The 18,118-nt window shown below is 44.5% G+C and overlaps 1 protein-coding gene across 1 annotated transcript in view; it reads left to right on the top strand.

Moving 5' to 3' along the window:
* The first annotated feature begins 2,930 nt into the window (after positions 1-2,930).
* The window catches only part of grin2ca (glutamate receptor, ionotropic, N-methyl D-aspartate 2Ca), an 84,889-nt gene continuing 69,701 nt past the window's right edge, over positions 2,931-18,118 (top strand). The window contains exon 1 of the mRNA XM_085158173.1: positions 2,931-4,405. The gene's annotated coding sequence lies outside the window, so the exon portion shown is untranslated. The remainder of the gene's footprint in view (positions 4,406-18,118) is intronic.

Here is an 18,118-nt window from a genome sequence, read left to right as displayed (position 1 = left end):
CTGGCTGCTGTTACAACCAAATTTCACCTTGTGGGACAATTAAAGGATTATTCTAATCTATTCTATTCTATTCTAAGAAACAAGATATAAAAATTAGGGATGCACCGATACCGGTATCTGGTATCGGCCTCGATGCCACATTTTCTAAAGTACTTGTACTCGTTAAAAGTCCCCCGATACCGGGGACCGATACCACAGTCTGAGACCTGTCTATGTTTGAGCGGCATGTAAGGGGTTAATCACAGGCGCCGAGTGCCCGCCCCCAGGCCCCGAGTGCCCGCCCCCAGGCGCCGAGTGCCCGACCCAGGCCCGAGTGCCCGCCCCCAGGCCCCGAGTGCCCGCCTCCAGGCCCCGAGTGCCCGCCCCCAGGCCCCGAGTGCCCGCCTCCAGGCACCGAGTGCCCGCCCCCAGGCCCCGAGTGCCCGCCTCCAGGCCCCGAGTGCCCGCCCCCAGGCCCCGAGTGCCCGCCTCCAGGCACCGAGTGCCCGCCCCCAGGCCTCGGCTGCAGCTCAGAGCTGAGAGAAGCGGTGTTGCCAACTTAGCGACTTTGTCGCTATATTTAGCGAGTTTTCAGACCCCCTAGCGACTTTTTTCTAAAAAACAGTCGCTAAAAAAAGACGTGAAAGACATTAAAAAAAACAATAATTGCTAAAAGAAATTTAATTTGTAGTTCTAAATAAATTCTAACTTCATTTAGGACATTTTTACTCACTTTATGTCCACGATGTTATTTCTGTCTCCAACAGCGTAGGTTACAATTACATTAGCATGACCAATTATGCAAATTAGGTGATGACATCATTTAGCGACTTCTAGCGACTTTTAGGACAACCAATAGCGATTTTCCTTACTGAGGAGTTGGCAACACAGGAGAGAAGGGCAGGCGAGACAAGTCAGCCGTGTGGAACTATTTCAAAGTGAACAAAGACGCGAAAACAAAGGACTGCAAATTGTGCTCAGCGAAATTGTCCAGAGGAGGCTCTAAAGGTAGCGCATTTAACACAAGTAATTTAATCAAGCACCAAAATCCCAACACAACAACGAGTACAAAGAGTTTACCCACGCTTATTTACCCACGCTTATTAGCACAGAGGAGCATAGCTGATGCTACAGCAGTGGGACGGAAAATAGTTGGGCGTTTTAAACACTCCGCCTTAGCCTACTCCCGCCTCGAGGACATTCAGGGACAGCTCAACCAGCCAATAAAGAGACTGCAGCAGGACGTACAGACGCGCTGGAACAGCACGAGTGCTGGGCGTGTCCGAGCACAAACTCCCTGACTATCTCACCGCTCACCAATGGGCTCTTATGGAGACGACTGTTGCCATCCTCGCCCCCTTTGAGGAACTAACTAAAAAAGCGAGCAGCTACGACGCACTAGCCTCTGATGTCATCCCAGCTGTGACTGTGCTAGTGAGACGTCTAAACAGAGAAACAGACGAACAAATTAAAAATTAAATTTTGTTTTTTTATAATTATTTATTCTGTAATATGTTGCATACAACATGCTTTTCATTTTAAATAAATGTTCTTAATTCCAAACTAGTCCCTTGTTGTTGTTTTTTGTTAAATTATACGACTAAAGCTGTTACCTGCAAATTTAAATCATGTTTTTATTAAGTACTCGGTATCGGCGAGTACTGAAATGCAAGTACTCGTACTCGTTGCCAAAAAAGTGGTATCGGTGCATCCCTAATAAAAATATAAATGTATTTCCAAACAACAGCATTGTGAAAAATGTATCGTTCAAAGACAGATAGGAGGCACGACTTCCAGCTCAAAGACGCACAAAAGTAACCTCAAAGTCATATAAATTTGCAAAACGTGTTAATTTAAATAATAAATAAATAAATTACAAACATATTTCTAAAGGATATTTTTTGATCTAGTTGTTAAAAGGATATGAAAAAATGAGGCATATTTAAAGCATACTGAGCGAAACATCACTGTATACTTGGAGAAGCTACTTGTTTCCCACACATCAAACAGGTACGTTAAGCAAGTATGTTTGGGATTTATTTTAGCACTATTTATTTATTTAATTTTCTTAAAGTTTGTTTTCTGCTTCTCTCGTCTCAGCCCAACAGCTGGCTCGACCCAGCTGCTGTTTTGCAGCTGCATCTCGATACGAGATCTCGTCCTGCGGTTATTCTGCTCCAGTTATGAACCTGAAGGTTACTCTGATCAGAAGCTGAAGCAAGAACCGGTTCGCTGAGCTGAACAAGGTCCCACTCAGACCATCCAGTGGTTCTGACAAGCCCCACTTCAAGAGGCAGAAAAGAATTTGACTTAAAGATTCACGTCAGCATCAAAGTTACAGGTTAACATCAGGTTCATGCACCAGTGGGACTCACCCCACAGTTTGAGAACCACTGCTACAAAGCATGCTTTACATCCAGAAACGTAGCTAACCTTACATTATTCTGGGATTCGGAGGGTCCAGTTTAACGCTGTGAAAAGTGTGTCCCCATAAAGGAAAAGTTTTCTGTGAGGAAAACCCACACAAAGCCCCGGCTTCATCCAGGGTGAAGCTGTGACAGCAGCAGATTACTGCCTCTGTAAAGCCGGGGTGTCCGCACACTTTGGCTTTGTTATACATACTGAGCAGGACAAATGTGTTAGTGCTCCCTGGTGGATAAAGCGCATTACAACAACACTGCGTATAAATTACCTCGAACAAATGGAAATTTCTGTATAGTACTACACTACTGTGTGTGTGTGTGTGCATTTATGTTAGAGTGTATAAAGACTGTAAATGTGCACACTCTGCCATCGATGCGTTCTCTGTGTGCACTGATAAAAAGCTTATAGTTTAAGGGACGAGCACATTCCTGATGGGAAGGAATCGGCGGGCACTGACTCCGCCTGTCCCAGAGAATATTTCAAGGGCAAACCTGTTGATGCGATCTGCGGCAGGGCAGACAGGAGGCGAGACGGGGAGCAAGCGAGCGTTCGGGAAGGCAAAAAATAAAAATGAACGAGTTGACAAACGAATGAGTCCCAGGGAAGCGTGAGGAGAGACGATGCATTAATCTGTGGCGGTTGAAAAAGGGGGATGTTGTAGAGTTGTAGGGCAGCCGGTACTCAAAGAGCCGAGGGAGGGAAATAAACGGGAGGGGTGGAGGGAAGGAAAGAGAGAGACGGGAGGGAGAGCGAGAGGATAAATCCTTACTACATAATGATTAGAGCTCACAAGCCCTTCCTGTGACATGGAGTGTAGGAGTCAGGATTACAGCCGGCCAGAGAAGCCAGAGTGAAAGCTCTGTTGATGGGCGAAGGAGGGGCACAGGTAGGAACAGCCCAAAAAAGAAAACAACAACAAGGCATACAGGACAACAAGTGCAGCCAACTGAAGGTTGAGCAAGCAAGGTGCGCTTGGAGAAAGGTCACGAGGAAGATCCAAGAATTTCCAAACTCCAGCAGCTGCCTTGCATCTGCACCTCTGTTCCGGACATCTGTCGCCGGCCGCCGACGGCCTCGTCCCGGGCAGCTGGATCATCTCTCAGTCTTATTTTGATGGAGTGGCAGTAAAAGCACCGCTCGCACCAGAGGAGGACGAAGGAGGGAGTCTGGGAAATGAAGAGAAGGGTCACCCTGCAGAACCCGCGATAGATGAGGACGCACGATGCGGACAGGTGTCAGAGACGGAGTAGATCTGCGTCTTCGCGAGCCGGGCAGCGACGATCAAGGACGCGGGTGACGAGCTGAAGGTTGAGGATTTCTTTTGGCGTGAGTTTCTGGCAGCTTTGTTAGTTTTTTCTTTTTCTCAGAGAGTCACTTTCCAGCCAAGAGAGGAATTATCTTTCCCCCAGAGGTGCGCGGCTGGTGAAGACTTTAAAAAGGCTACTGCTTCACACAGATATGCACACTCGCGGGTTTCTCCTAAACTCCTCCTCAGCTTCTCCTCCTGGGACACATTACCTGAAAACAGTCTTCAGAGGTGTCCCTGTCAACAAGTTGGAAAACTAAAGCAAAAGCGCATCCGTGGCTGAGATTATATCAACTTGCTTTGCTTCTCCTTTTCCTCCTCTGGCACCTGTTCACCTTGATCTCCCTCCGTCACTCCATCCATCCTCCTCCTGCTCCTCTTCTTCCCTCCCCCCCCTCCCTTTTACCAGCGAGTGATAATGTGACCTTCTGCCAAAGTGCTGGAAACCATGCCACCGTCGCAGCGGGCTCCTCTGTTGCTGCTACTGAAATAGACTCAAACAAGTGCAGAGAGGAAGAGCGAAAGGGGGAGGGAGATACGAAGGAGGGGAGGAGGAGGAGAAGACGAGGGCCAAAGGGGAGAGAAAGGAGAGGAGGAGAAGGAGGGGAAAAAAGAAAACGGGGAACAGGACAGCTGAAGCTGCACACACGGCATGAGTGGTGACGAGCCAGGGCTGGATGTGGATTGCCAACACAGGTAAGATCACCTTCGTCGATCGCATTATTTAAGCGCCGGCGTGCTCCGATCAGCTCGCAGTTACTCCTGGTTAAGTGTGGAAATGCTTTCTGCTTCTTTGGAGTAGTTTTGTTTGTTTTGTTGAGCAGAGTTTCCTCCTCCTGCTGCTTTCTGCTTTGGGTCAATAACAGAATTATCAGAGCGCAGAGGGGATCAGATCAGAGGGGGGTACTCGACAGCATCCTTGTCAGAGGGATCAGACGACACGCTGCGCGGGGCTTTTTACGCCTCTTGTAGGTGGCAGTAACTGTTGCTTTAACTCACCGAGCTGCTGGGAGGGGGGGGATTAAGCAGAGTGGATCGATGCGTCATTGTAAACAGTTAGAGCCGCTGAGAGGGCCTTTTGATACATGCCCGCCGGACTTGAGATACCACTGCTGCAGGGGAAATTGAACTGCCACTGAAGAGTGACTTTACAGGATGTGAGAAAATGTGTGCTCGCTCCAATTACCGAAGGATTCGTTCTAGTGTTTTGGCTCCAGGAAGACGCGGCGCCTTCGAATCAAGTCTTGTGGCTCAAAATTAGAGATTTATTCAGAAGTTAGCTGAGAAAATTTGTCCCACTGAGACCAATAAATACAAGGACAACAATGCTGCTGATAAAACAAACATGAAACAAACTATATTTTATCTGACATGTGCCCCAGGATCACTAACACCATCAGCTCCACGATGTAATTGTGTGAAGACGCATGTCTGCAGCAGGAACTCAACACACGAGAATCCATCCATAACAAACGGCCACATTATCCATTCCTGAGTGAATAACTGATAAAATAACATCTCTTTATCTCAGAGTAACAGATTCCTCTGTCACAGGCCTTAAACACGACTCGAATCGTTTTATTTTAATGTGTGGACAGAAACTGAATTTGAAAAAGGGGCTTTAACGATGAAGAGGTCAGAGGAAGGGAGGCGTTCTTGTGTGAGACCAGTTTAAATGAGAGGCGACGGTGAGGGGAGGAATCCACGGGGACGTTCTGCCGAGCTGGATACGACTTCTTCGAGAGCCGAGGCTGCTGCTGTCCGGACACCAGCAGCATACAGCCACGAAGGACGGCTGGTGACACAGACGGACTTTAATCTGTTTTTAAGGCTCACCCAGGTTATTAAACGCCTACAGAAACCTGTGAAACCTGTACAGGGGCCATACTCAGACTACAGCATGTTTGTCTGTGTCAGAAAATGTGTGTTTGTGTGACCAAGACACTTTCACTGCATGCGTGATGTGATCGGGAACACTACGCTGAATTAGACTTGAAAACAGAGGACGAGGTCACATAAACTCATCGGCAAAGGTTTTAATGAGCTTATAGATCACGGGAACAAAAGCCTGTTTTTTCCATAGACTTCTATACAAGCCAAGCCTGAGGAGACGCCCTCTGCTGGCTGACACAAGGACTGCACCTTTAAGGCACTTCCCCACTGGCTTCACTTTTCAAACCTGGAAATGATGCCTGTCGTTTAAATGCACACAGCCACACACGTCCAGAGCAGAAAATATACTCATTTAAGAATCCTGGCTTCTAAAATTAACCAGTTTAATAGGGATTACATAAGAAGTGGGCATAATTTCCACTTTGGCACGCAGTTACTTTGGTTTGAGATCCATTAGGAAGAAAATGAGTCTGCTTTATGTCCCTTTTCATAGTTTGCAGATGTCCTCTTATTTATCAGGCTCTAAATTTGGGTCTTATGTGTCCTCGTGGGCTTTTATGCAATTAAAGAGTTTTCATTTACTCTGCCTATAGAAGTGAACGCTCCAAGAATTCATTTATTTTGAATGTTGAAGTGAGGATGAAACTTCTTCGGTTAATCGTGGTTATTTGTTGTAACATCGCAGGTCCACAGGTGGAGGTAAAAGTCTGTTTTTCCTGCAGTGAGAGCAGAGTGGGAGCGGGGGGTGGCGAGAGTGTGTGACAGTGCAGCAGCAGTTAGGCAGGTGAAAAATGGCTGTTCATTATGTTATACCAACCATATCCCAGTTTCAGTAATTGGGTGCGTGTATGTGAGTTCAGTACAGACAGCCTGCATGTACATGCGCACCAGAAACCAACCGGAGGATCCTCAGCCCGTCGCACAACATGATGCAATCTCACTACATCACACACCTGCCCTTCAACACACGTGAGGACCTTGACTAACTCAATAAATGGTTACGAGGGTTTTTACTATGATCGTCCTTCTGCCAGCTGCACCAAAAACACGCTCAGCAGCAAATATGTCTGACTTATTAAACGCTATCAGTTACAGGTTGTCAGGGAGGATCAGCCTTCGTGTTAGCAGACACTGAACGAACCTTACGGCAGCACCGAGCAGCTGTAATGACTTCAAACATTACAGGGAAGCTTCTTATATGAAGAGCTGTTACTCATAATTGTATTGAGGTCCTTTACAAAGCCCTGCAGTTAAACTGGACTTATTGTGCTTTTTATTTCCTGTAGTACATCTATAAGCTGTTACGGTGATGGGTGCTCACATTAGCTTTAATACTGAGGTCATTGTATGTACGAGCCAAAAGCTTTTAATTGTGAATCATGCAAAGCTTTTCTAAAGAGTCTAAGACTGAAGGAAATGTTGATTTTTACAGTTGTGAAGTGTTTGCAGACAAATTGGCGTCTTCCAAGCAAACTACTCACCACTACAGCAACATAGCAGCAACCAAAGAAAGATGCTGGTGTCAGAAACCAGTTGTGGAATCCACACGTTTTCCAGGGGTTCCCATGAGGCCTGTGTGAATGAGGCATTACCAGCCGAGTAAGGAGAGGCCTGGCCAGCTGCACTTAAGCATGTGAAGCAGTTGATTATCAGCTGATAAAACATCAACCAGTGAGTGAACACATCTCTTCCCCTGTGCTGATGCTGTGCCTGGACCAGAGTATTAGAGGTGGGAATCACCATACATCCCACGATATGATATTATTGCAATTTTTTAAAAATATTTTGCGATATTCAGATTCTGTACATAAAGGTAAACTTTATCAATATTCATTTTATCTAATATCAAAGTCTCACACTCAGTCTTTCTCTCATTTCAGTTTTATTGTTGACAAACTGAACGGTTTGTATTACAGTCTAGTCCAACTTAACTGAATCAACCATCTGGTACAATTATAGCTATTCTGAACTATGCAGTTTATGAAAACTATGCAGCCCCTTCAGCAACTGAAGAATTTGAAAGTAAATTAAAACAAAATATAATTTTACATTAAATAAAAAAGTTTTAAACTTAATTAAATAAAACATGTCTTAAATTAAAATAAGTAAACTGTCATGTTTATTGCTGCCATAAACAAGTTAAACACATTTGGACAGTGAAGGAATGTCAGGATTCTTGCTCAGAAAAAGGATCAACATGCTCTGAAGTCAGAGCACAAAAACCTTTTTTGTAACAAAATATCGATTTCTGCTGTCCCTGTATCGATACATTATTAGCAAACAAAATGTCACGATGCTACACAGTATCAATTTTTCCCCCACCCCTACTGAGTATGCTAATTAAAACGGATGCAGCATTGTTGCTCTTTTTTTTTATAATTGAAACAATATTAAAAGCAACTGAATCATCAGGAACGAACGCCGTCATCCTTCGCAGCGCTGGATCTCAGTGAGCGCAGAGACTGACAGCAGCTACACAAACACCAGTTTAACAACCATTCCTGTAGCCTTGAGTTACTGAGCTCTTCAACTGCAGAGCTAAATTGTATCGTAACGCAAGCCTCGCATGCTCGCAGCCTGCAGCCTGCGGGCAGACTGACAAACAACCTCCGGGTTGGTATCACTCAGACGGGCTGATTTGTCAGCTGTCCGGATCTCCCATCTCACGCTCAGAGCCGATCTGCTTAATCAAATGTTAAAGATACAAAACCTCACCCATCTTCACGTCTCTGCAAAGCGAGAGGCGAGGGAGGGGAGGAAGACGGGAAGAGGAGAATGATGATTGAGAGAGCAGACCCCAAAAAAAAAAGAAAAAGAAGGAGACATAAAACAGAAACGCCAGTCGGCTCGCCCGCACAGGGAACGGGTTGAAATGGAAATTGCTCTGATTGACGGCCGGTTACAAGCATCTCAGACAGTAAAACATTTACTGCAGAGGAAGGAAGGAGGTTACAGGATATCAGATCAATCTATCCAAGGTCATCAGAGACGAGGGTAGATTTAACTCGGGCGTCACCCCTAAACCCTTCTCTCGACAATCTCTAAAACCCGTACGGGTCACCGTTAAACGTTCAAACGCAGATCTGTGCTGCGACGCCCGCGAGAAGAAGTTCTCAGGGCGCTCTCATGCTGCACAGCCTGCGTGGTGAAACCTCAAACTCCGGGCAGAATGAGGCTTGCAGGCTATGCTGCTCTCTTCTTGAGTTTATGGCTGCACTCACGGGCACAACAGACTCGGGGCCCATTTATATTCATGGCGCGGCGCCGCTTGCACCTCGTCTAACGTCCTGTCCCTGTTGAGAAGGAAAACTGACACGCCGTGGGGTTGGGAGGGCGGTGGTGGGGGGCTTTCTTTGCCTCTCCTTTCCTTGTCATTCTTCTGCCTCTTGTGGATCCTGACACCAACCTGAGTGTTTGTGCATGTGTGACGCGTGTGGGTGCACGTGCGCTGCGTAGTGCGGGAAATTGATTAAGCTAATCGCTTTCTATTCACAGCTGCGTGTGTCCCGCTTAATTTTTCACAATTATCCCTGAGCGGGTGACGCGGTGGGAGGGCGTCTCGATGAGGGATGATGACAGCGATAACCTTAGAAGGAGGGCCTGGAAAGTGAGGGAGGCCGGTGAGACGACGTCCAAACAGAAAGCAGCGTTTAAAGAAATTGTCTAACAAAAAGTGACACGCGGCGTCCTGGTGGTTCGGCAGCATGTGATGATGACGTGATGCCACGTGTCTCCTCCTCTGTCCTTCTTGTCACTCTCAGCGTCACCTAACAAAGTCAAACTGCTCGACAGAGCAAAAAATGCTCAACTCGTGACTTCCTGAGAGATAAAGAATTGTTTTTTACTTTTCTGGAGGCTGTTTATTGTTGCAAAAATCAATACGTCATCTCCGGAGAAAACCATAAAAGCCAGAGTTGTTTATGACATGCTCTGATTGCTTTCCATGGAGTGGTTTTACATGTTTGAGCTGCGATTAGAGGCACTGAGGCTGTACCTCTCACTACCTTTTCACAGATTGTGACAAATCGAAACCTCGTGCAGTCATCCAGACAGCAAAAGAAAACCTCCATCTCTTTGTCGGCTTCCTTTGACATTGAATTTCTCCCACGTATCCTTTCAATAACCAATTAATAACACTTAGTGTCCTGCAGAGTGTTTTTGCAAAGCTGCAGCTCATTCTGTTGTTTTGTGGATACTTGGTAAACATGACAGATGGTTTTCTTTGGAGTCCGAACCCGATACTGATGTGCTGAACGCAGCTCAGACTGGGTGATGATGCAGATGTGCGTCTGGTGGATGTGTTGAACTTTCACAGCATGCAACACGTGGAGACATCGAGGGCCAAACGAGTGTTTTTGTTATGTCCTGGTAGCTGATCTGAACCAGCAGGTCGAAACATCCTCTGCTGGGCAGGGTTCGGTTTTTGTCTGTGAGCTGTTACAACTGCCCCAAAAAAATGCAAATGTTCTATTATTATTCTAATATTTCTACTATCTATGCAGTGTTTTTGCTCTAGTGATCTTCAAGTCATCTCAAACCAAAACAAACACGGTGAAGACAGATTTAACGTGACCCTGTGATGCAGCTGGATTCTTACAAGCATGCTATCCGGTCATTAAGTGATGACGTGAGGAATCCTACTTCCGGGCCTAAAGTAGTCTGCGTTTAATATGGCTTTTGTGTTGTTAACATGTTTAATGTTTTGTATTTTCTTCTATTTAATCTCGAAAAGCTCCTAAAACAGTCAGTGATCACTGTTGACCTCCCTCGGCTTTTATTACCGCTAATCATTTATTTAAGCTCAGTTTTTAAAACCTTAGGATGTAACTACAGCCCAGCCCATGCAGCAGTATATGAATGACTAACCTCGTATTGTGGATGGATTATCTCAGTTGTTCTCCTGGCTGAAGTTTGGTCCTTTTACAGCATCCTGCCCTGCAATCCAGTCGTTAAGTCTGACGTCACTAGCCGTGTCTGGGACTAAACTCCGCTGCAGGTCCATATATCAAACGATCACTGTGGCATTACTGAGAGTTGAAAAACTGTCTAAAGTCTTTCATCTTTAATAAAATGATCAGCGTTCTGCTCTACAAGGTGGAACAATTGAGTTTAACATCCAGGCATCCATGAAAACAGAATTTATGACATTTAACAGAGTTAGAAGTTAGCAGGAAGTTAGCTCGCTAGCTTCTATCTAAATACAATATAGCATGTCCTGACTGCGGGGTTTTGGAAACAAATTCAAACGTACAGCTCTGTTATCACTTCCAGCATAAATGAAGACAGAAAACTAAACAGCAGTGACGTTTGTAGGGTTACTGAAGTTTGGCTAGCTGGTATATAATGATGTGCTACGTGACCGCTAGCGACACAGCTATGTTAGCATAATATAAACAAGCTAACTTTTTTCCCACTCGATAAAAGTTAACATGAGTGTTCTCGTGGTCAGGAACAAATGCAATCGCATGGCAGGATGCTGTAAAAGGACCAAACTTCAGCCAGGAGAACAACTGACACAATATGAGGTTAGTCATTCATATACTGCTGCATGGGCTGGGCTGTAGTTACATCCTAAGGTTTTAAAAACTGAGCTTAAATAAATAATTAGCGGTAATAAAAGCCGAGGGAGGTCAACAGTGATCACTGACTGTTTTAGGAGCTTTTTGAGATTAAATAGAAGAAAATACAAAACATTAAACATGTTAACAACACAAAAGCCATATTAAACGCAGACTACTTTAGGCCCGGAAGTAGGATTCGTCATGTCATCACTTAACAACCGGATTACATTTGTTCCTGACCACCGAGAACACTCACGTTAACTTTTATCGAGTGGGGAAAAAAGTTAGCTTGTTTATATTATGCTAACATAGCTGTGTCGCTAGCGGTCACGTAGCACATCGTTATATACCAGCTAGCCAAACTTCAGTAACCCTACAAACGTCACTGATGTTTAGTTTTCTGTCTTCATTTATGTTGGAAGTGATAACAGAGCTGTACGTTTGAATTTGTTTCCAAAACCCCGCAGTCAGGACATGCTATATTGTATTTAGATAGAAGCTAGCGAGCTAACTTCCTGCTAACTTCTAACTCCGTTAAATGTCATAAATTCCGTTTTCATGGATGCCTGGATGTTAAACTCAATTGTTCCACCTGGTAGAGCAGAACGCTGATCATTTTATTAAAGATGAAAGACTTTAGACAGTTTTTCAACTCTCAGTAATGCCATAGTGATCGTTTGATATATGGACCTGCAGCGGAGTTTAGGCCCAGACACGGCTAGTGATGTCAGACTTAACGACTGGATAAGTAATGCTATTCCTGCACCAGCAGCACAGACATGGCACAAAGGCTGACTCTTACCAAATGGCGAACAAGCCTCGTCTGCATCCTCATTTATGGTTTACATGCAAATACAACAATGACATGAAGTCCTCGAACAATGTTTAAGTTGTATTAGCTCACCCAAATGACTGAAAATCTGTTTGCTTGAAGTAAAACCCACGAATGCATTTAATGACTGAGCTCTGAATCCAGGGAGAAAAAACTAAACCAGTTTGCTCTCCAAGAATCAGCATCTGTGTGAAAGCCTTTGACAGATCCTGAAGATTTTCCCCGAGACCAGCACAATTTTTCTACACGGCGATGTTGCTCAAGAGTTTTTCAAATATAATATTTCAATTCTATCTTTAGTACAAAGTAAATTGGTTTAAAATTGGTATTTCAAAGCCTCCACACACAAAAATCAATACGGTGTTGCCAGCTTTATACCTCTGTGGGTGTGTGATTTGGAAGAACCGACTTATGTTGCTTTTATCTTGCACATTTCTGCTTTACACACAAAATAGGAAAGGAGAGAAAGACTGCAAAGGCCACACACACACACAGATTAAAAACAGTGATATGCTCATATGTGGATTAGAGCGTGTGTGTGTGTGTGTGTGTGTGTGTGTGTGTGTGTGTGTGTCAGAGGTCAGCTGTATTTGTGTGCAGCCACTGTATCAACTGGGAGAGCAGGTTGGTGACAGCTGGACCGGTGGCAGGGGTGGAGGGGGGGTGGTCTGGTTCTGCATGGGCAACCACAGTTTCAGCTTAACCAGGGTCTTACACTGATCCCTGCTTTACATACGGCTGCACACGAGGCCGAGTGCGGGGTCCGCCAAAGCCTGACAGAGGACGCTTCCGCCACCCTCCGTGTTACCTGCCGCTGCAGGTTTACAGCCAGGTCAGCCCGCAGGGTCAGAGTAGGAGTATTGATATCAGCGTGTGATGTAAGCCTTCGGCAAACATGCGCCCATGTGTTAAAGGCAAAATGGATTACATTTGCATTGCCATTGTAATCTTCAGCCTCGCAGAGATTATTAACCTCAAAACGCGTCACAATCTGTTCGATTTCACTATGCGCTGTGCTGACGAAGACAACGGGTGATGAAGTGTCCGCTGACGATAAATGTGCCAAAGCAAAGAGGAGAGATATATATCAAACATCTGTCCAATGACGAGCGAACACATGGCCTCTGTCCTTGGGGATTTTTTCCCCCCACTTTGGAGTAAATGATGATCTTTTCTCGACTATGTTGATCCATTTATTGCATGACCAAACTACGGAGTCTTTTCTTTTTATAGTTTTAATGCAAAAGGCTCAAGCTGGGCAATGACCTGATCAAGGTTATACGACACTTGCTGCAGAGGGAGCACTGCTTTATCGCTGCGTGAGGTTTCAAAGATGGAACTGTAATAAAAGCCGGCTACATAGCTTTCCATCTGCTGTGGCATTTAAAACCTGCTGATCGTGGCTCCTCTGACGCTATAGTCAGAAAATCCAACTGTTCAGTTCTGCTCCGTCTCCCTCCTGAATATTTAAATCCTTTAATGCAAAGAGATACCAGCAACCGCCTGACTACTCCCCTCTCCCACCCCACAACCTTTGTTCAGAGACGACAGTAAAAATCTCACCAGATTTATGAGGACTTTACCTAGACAGGTTTTCACCCTGTGGCAGATCAATCACTCGTAGAGTTCCAGTAGAGGCGTGCGCGTCTTAAATATGTCTGCAGTGCCGGCGGCAGAAGCGAAGTCAAAGGGTCCGCGACAGAAACTAATATCACCGAGTGAGTCTGTTTGATGCGTCTCTGTCTCCAGAGGTCACGTGAAACAGATTCATTGGTATTGGTTTGGACTTCAAAGCCTCCACTGGGGTTTCACTTTGGGTGCATTTCAGCAGGAAACCCTGGTGGACGTCCACTTGGTCTTTTTCACGCGGCCGGCTGCCGTTTATCACACGGCCCCATCCCATAAAGACCAGAGCCGTAAATCAACAGGCAGATTTAGGGGGGACCCTGCCCCTCTGCTGACGAGTCTGTCGCTGCAGAAAATGAAAATCCTGGCCTTCGTGGAAACGGAGCCATATTTTGTACAAATGAGCACAAAAACATGATATGGATTATACATTTTGTTAACTTTATTTCTCACTTCATAAGAGCCACACAGTTTTGTTTTGTTTTATTTATTGCAGTGCTGCAAGTCCTTACGCAAGCAATTTGGCAACACCTCTGTGCAGTTACTTGGAGGGGAAAACACCTGTAACATGGATTTTAAACCCAGGAAGCAAATGGATGAATGATAACTGAGATATTCTCTTAATTTTGGTGCGTCTGTGTTGTATTTTCATCACCTAATTGCTCATGAATGCAGAGATGCAGCCTCTAACAGCTGATATCCTATTTTGTAAATACGCTATGATGAATGTTAAACACTGTATATGTTTCACGAATGATTGCATGCTCTGCTACACAGGGTCATTTGTGGGCTGTTAATTGGTGCATTAAATTAATTTTTGAATCATAAAATTACGAGCATCGAGTAAGCAGGTGGTGCAGTTTCTGCCCAGTATGCACCACAAAGCTCCTCCCACCAACAACAGCAATAATAAAAAACAAAACGAGTTAAAATGTTTAGTAAATTTGATTTTGAGCGCTTTCGTTTTTGCACATCACCGCAGGTTCATTAACCTCAGGTCAGAGTTCTGCGTCCTCCACGAGAACACTGAACAAATTCTGTTCTGATTCATGTTATCAATATACTGATCAAAACAAAATAAAGATAAGATCCTCATCTATGTATTTACTAAAATAATAAATACAGAAATATTCACAGCCTTATGACTGTGATCCACAAACGTCACAGCATCATCACTGGCTAACTGCAGATTGGCTTGTTGGGGTCCATCGGCAGCACAGCAGCTATCTGTGTTATTACACTCGACATAAACATGTCCAACATGATCCAACAGAAAAACTCCACTTTATCAAATTATGTTTGCATAAAGCAGTCACAGCAGGTGAAGACTGGCTGTTTTCAGATGTCTAACACTTCGTCACTGCTGATGTGGTATTTGCAGTCAGAGTCCCTGCAGTGACGAGCACCTGCCTCAGGAGTCATGGTAATTCAAACATCCACAGTTAACCGGTTTTGTCTTTAATTTATTCTCAGTCGCCTCCATTGCTTTATCTACACATTGCTTTTCACTGTTCCATAAAGGACAAGTGGCCAGTTACGCACAAGCTTCAGTGAAGTTTCAGTGAAACTGAGCGGCCGTGCATCTTAATCTTTGTGGCACAAGTCAAAGTTCTGAGCAAATTAATATCAAACAATCCACCGATTTTAGCATTAATCTGTAGTTTCCCATCGTTTAATCTTAAACAACATCAGAACACAGGTGTCAAAACTTAATGAGAGCTTCACAATTGATCTTCTAAACAAACGAGCCTAAAGAGAACCAAATTAAATAAGCGCGATTAGAAAGGATGAAAAAAGACAAGAGCTTCCGCTGCAAGAGATTTAACAAACACACTCGAGGAGACTGAAAAACCAAACAAGGGCCAAAAAGATGTTTCCTGCACGCTAGGATGAACACAAATTGTGCAGCTTGAGGGCAGCGAGCAGTTACAGCCCGTTGTTGCACAATAATTCATTTGATTTGATATTTCCAAGGTTAGTTGCATAAATGTACTTGTTGTTTATGCTATTTACCCATATGGAAAAGATATATATAAATCTTATAAAGTTTGTATCTGTCTTGTATGAAACTTGTATGAAAAGCATACAAGAGTGAAAACAGATATAAGATCCCTTGAAAAAAAATATAATGAAACTTGTATGTTTTGGATACTTACTAAAAAAATATATGAAAGTAATGAGAAAGTGGCCACTTTCATGAGTAAATCATGTAAGTTTTTACTATTTCTTTTCCATATGGGTAAATTCAGCTTTGGCTTTAGTGTCATAACTTGAAAAGTTCTGAACGTGTGCAATTTTACATCATGTTTATTTGAAGATAAAGGTTCACAGAAAGGGCAGCACGGTGGCACGGTGGTTAGCACTGTTGCCGCACAGCAAGAAGGTCCTGAGTTCAATTCCAACATCAGGCCGGGGTCTTTCTGTGTGGAGTTTGCATGTTCTCCCCGTGTTTGCGTGGGTTCCCTCCGGGTACTCCGGCTTCCTCCCACCGTCCAAAGACATGCAGCTTGTGGGGATAGGTTAATTGGATAATCCAAATTGTCACTGAGTGTGAATGGTTGTCTGTCTCTATGTGTTGCCCTGCGACAGACTGGCGACCTGTCCAGGGTGTACCCCGCCTCTCGCCCTATGACAGCTGGGATAGGCTCCAGCGCCCCCCACGACCCTGCAAAGGATAAGCGGAAGCGAATAGATGGATGGATGGATGGATGGATGGATGGTTCACAGAAAGGTCTCACTGAATAAACATATATTATTATTATTATTATTAGTTCTAGACCTTTAGGTCACAACAAGCCTAAAGATCGGTCGCTCAGCAACAGGGAGGTGCAAGTTCAGGTGGCCGCCCATGGACACAGCACCACAGACGGAGTCGTGAGCTCCGGCTCAGGCCTGTGGTGGAGGTCTGACCAGCACGCCGACCTTAGGCTTGCTGGTCAGACCGGCCGACAGTCTGGGAGGATTCCCGCACGATCTGATATTGTCGTGTTGGTGTTGTTCCCAGATCATCATACTAAATGTTCTTCCAGGATCAACATTGCAAGTGACCAATCAGAATGTTGTGATGTCATACTTTTGCGACTTCGGGAAAAACCGCCGTAAAACAAAAAACTGTACTTAAGCTGCGAGAAACCGCCTCTGTCCGCTGATCAACGGCCCCTGACCCTAACCTTTTAATAAATGCTAAGCAGAATTGATATTGTCCTTGCAACATTGGAATTTCATAAATGCACGAATGGGTTGGTGCGCAAAAGAATAACGTCACAACAATGTGATTGGTCACTTGCAATGTTGATCCTGGAACAACATTTTCACGATGATCTGGGAACAACACCAACACGATGATATCAGATCATCCGAGGATTCCCACTCCTGCTCGTGCACCGCCGACCACGCCCCACCACAGAGTCCAATAAGACCAGACTTGGTAACCTTGTTAAAGTGGCTGGCAAGACTTCAGCGAGGTCTCAGGTCCAGCTTGCGGACTTTTATAACAGGCAGGTGCTGAGGAAGGCGACCGCTGTCATCCTCTCTTAAATGACTTTCAGCTGCTTCCTTCAGGTCGTTGGTATAAAGTGCCGTTTATACCTGCTGCTATCATCGTGCTTAATAAAACTAAACCATCTTCTCTTTCTTTTGGTGGTGTTGGATGTGTGGACATACTGCAACTCAATTTCCCACTGGGGACAATAAAGTGGCCACTGAGTGCATTCACATGTAAGGCACAACAGTGTTGCTATATGATCAGTCACAAACATGGTTCAGTCTACTGGCAGCAAATATGTGGTTTGCAGTGTAAGCTGCTTCCTGCAAAACTCAAACATGCTGTTAAACAAACAATTGGTGACCTACTCGATTTTATAATAAATAAATTTCATAAAGTTTATATATTATAAAATCTCACCCATTATTAGAACGGACTATAAATATCATTGTGGACCACGTACAATATAAACATTCAATGCATTGTACCAGAGTTATTGTACCTCGGCAGGTCAGATGCAGAAGATCATAACAGTGTCCACTTTGTTCCACTTAATATTATGATTACATTTATCTGAATCCCATCATTATTTGAATACATGAGTAAACGTGTAGAACAGCTGTATACAACATAATATTTGTTATCTGGTAAACTGCAGTTGAGGAACTGGTGTTGCTTTGTTAATTAACTCCAGCGCCAAACGATGTGGAGCCGTGCCAGACTCGGTCCCACGGAAACAAAGAGCAGTTATTGTCTTAATGTGTTTGAATACAACTCTAACAGAGCTAACAGTGTATTTACTGCCATGCTGTGGTTTTTCAGTGGCCTATAATTAATGATATAAGCTGTTTAACTGGAGCAGCTTAGAGCAGCGAACAGTCAGAGAGAAACTACAAACTGAGGACAGGATTTGGCACAAACTCGGTCTGTCTTAGCTTTTCTGTATTCTGTGTGAAAGTACACAGATCAGAAGGGGATAGGAAACCTTGATAGTGTGATTCAAAGGTTCGGTC

This window comes from Neolamprologus multifasciatus, chromosome 4 (genome assembly GCF_963576455.1).
Source record: "Neolamprologus multifasciatus chromosome 4, fNeoMul1.2, whole genome shotgun sequence".
Classification (NCBI taxonomy): domain Eukaryota; kingdom Metazoa; phylum Chordata; class Actinopteri; order Cichliformes; family Cichlidae; genus Neolamprologus; species Neolamprologus multifasciatus.
This window is presented reverse-complemented; position numbering and strand designations above follow the sequence as displayed.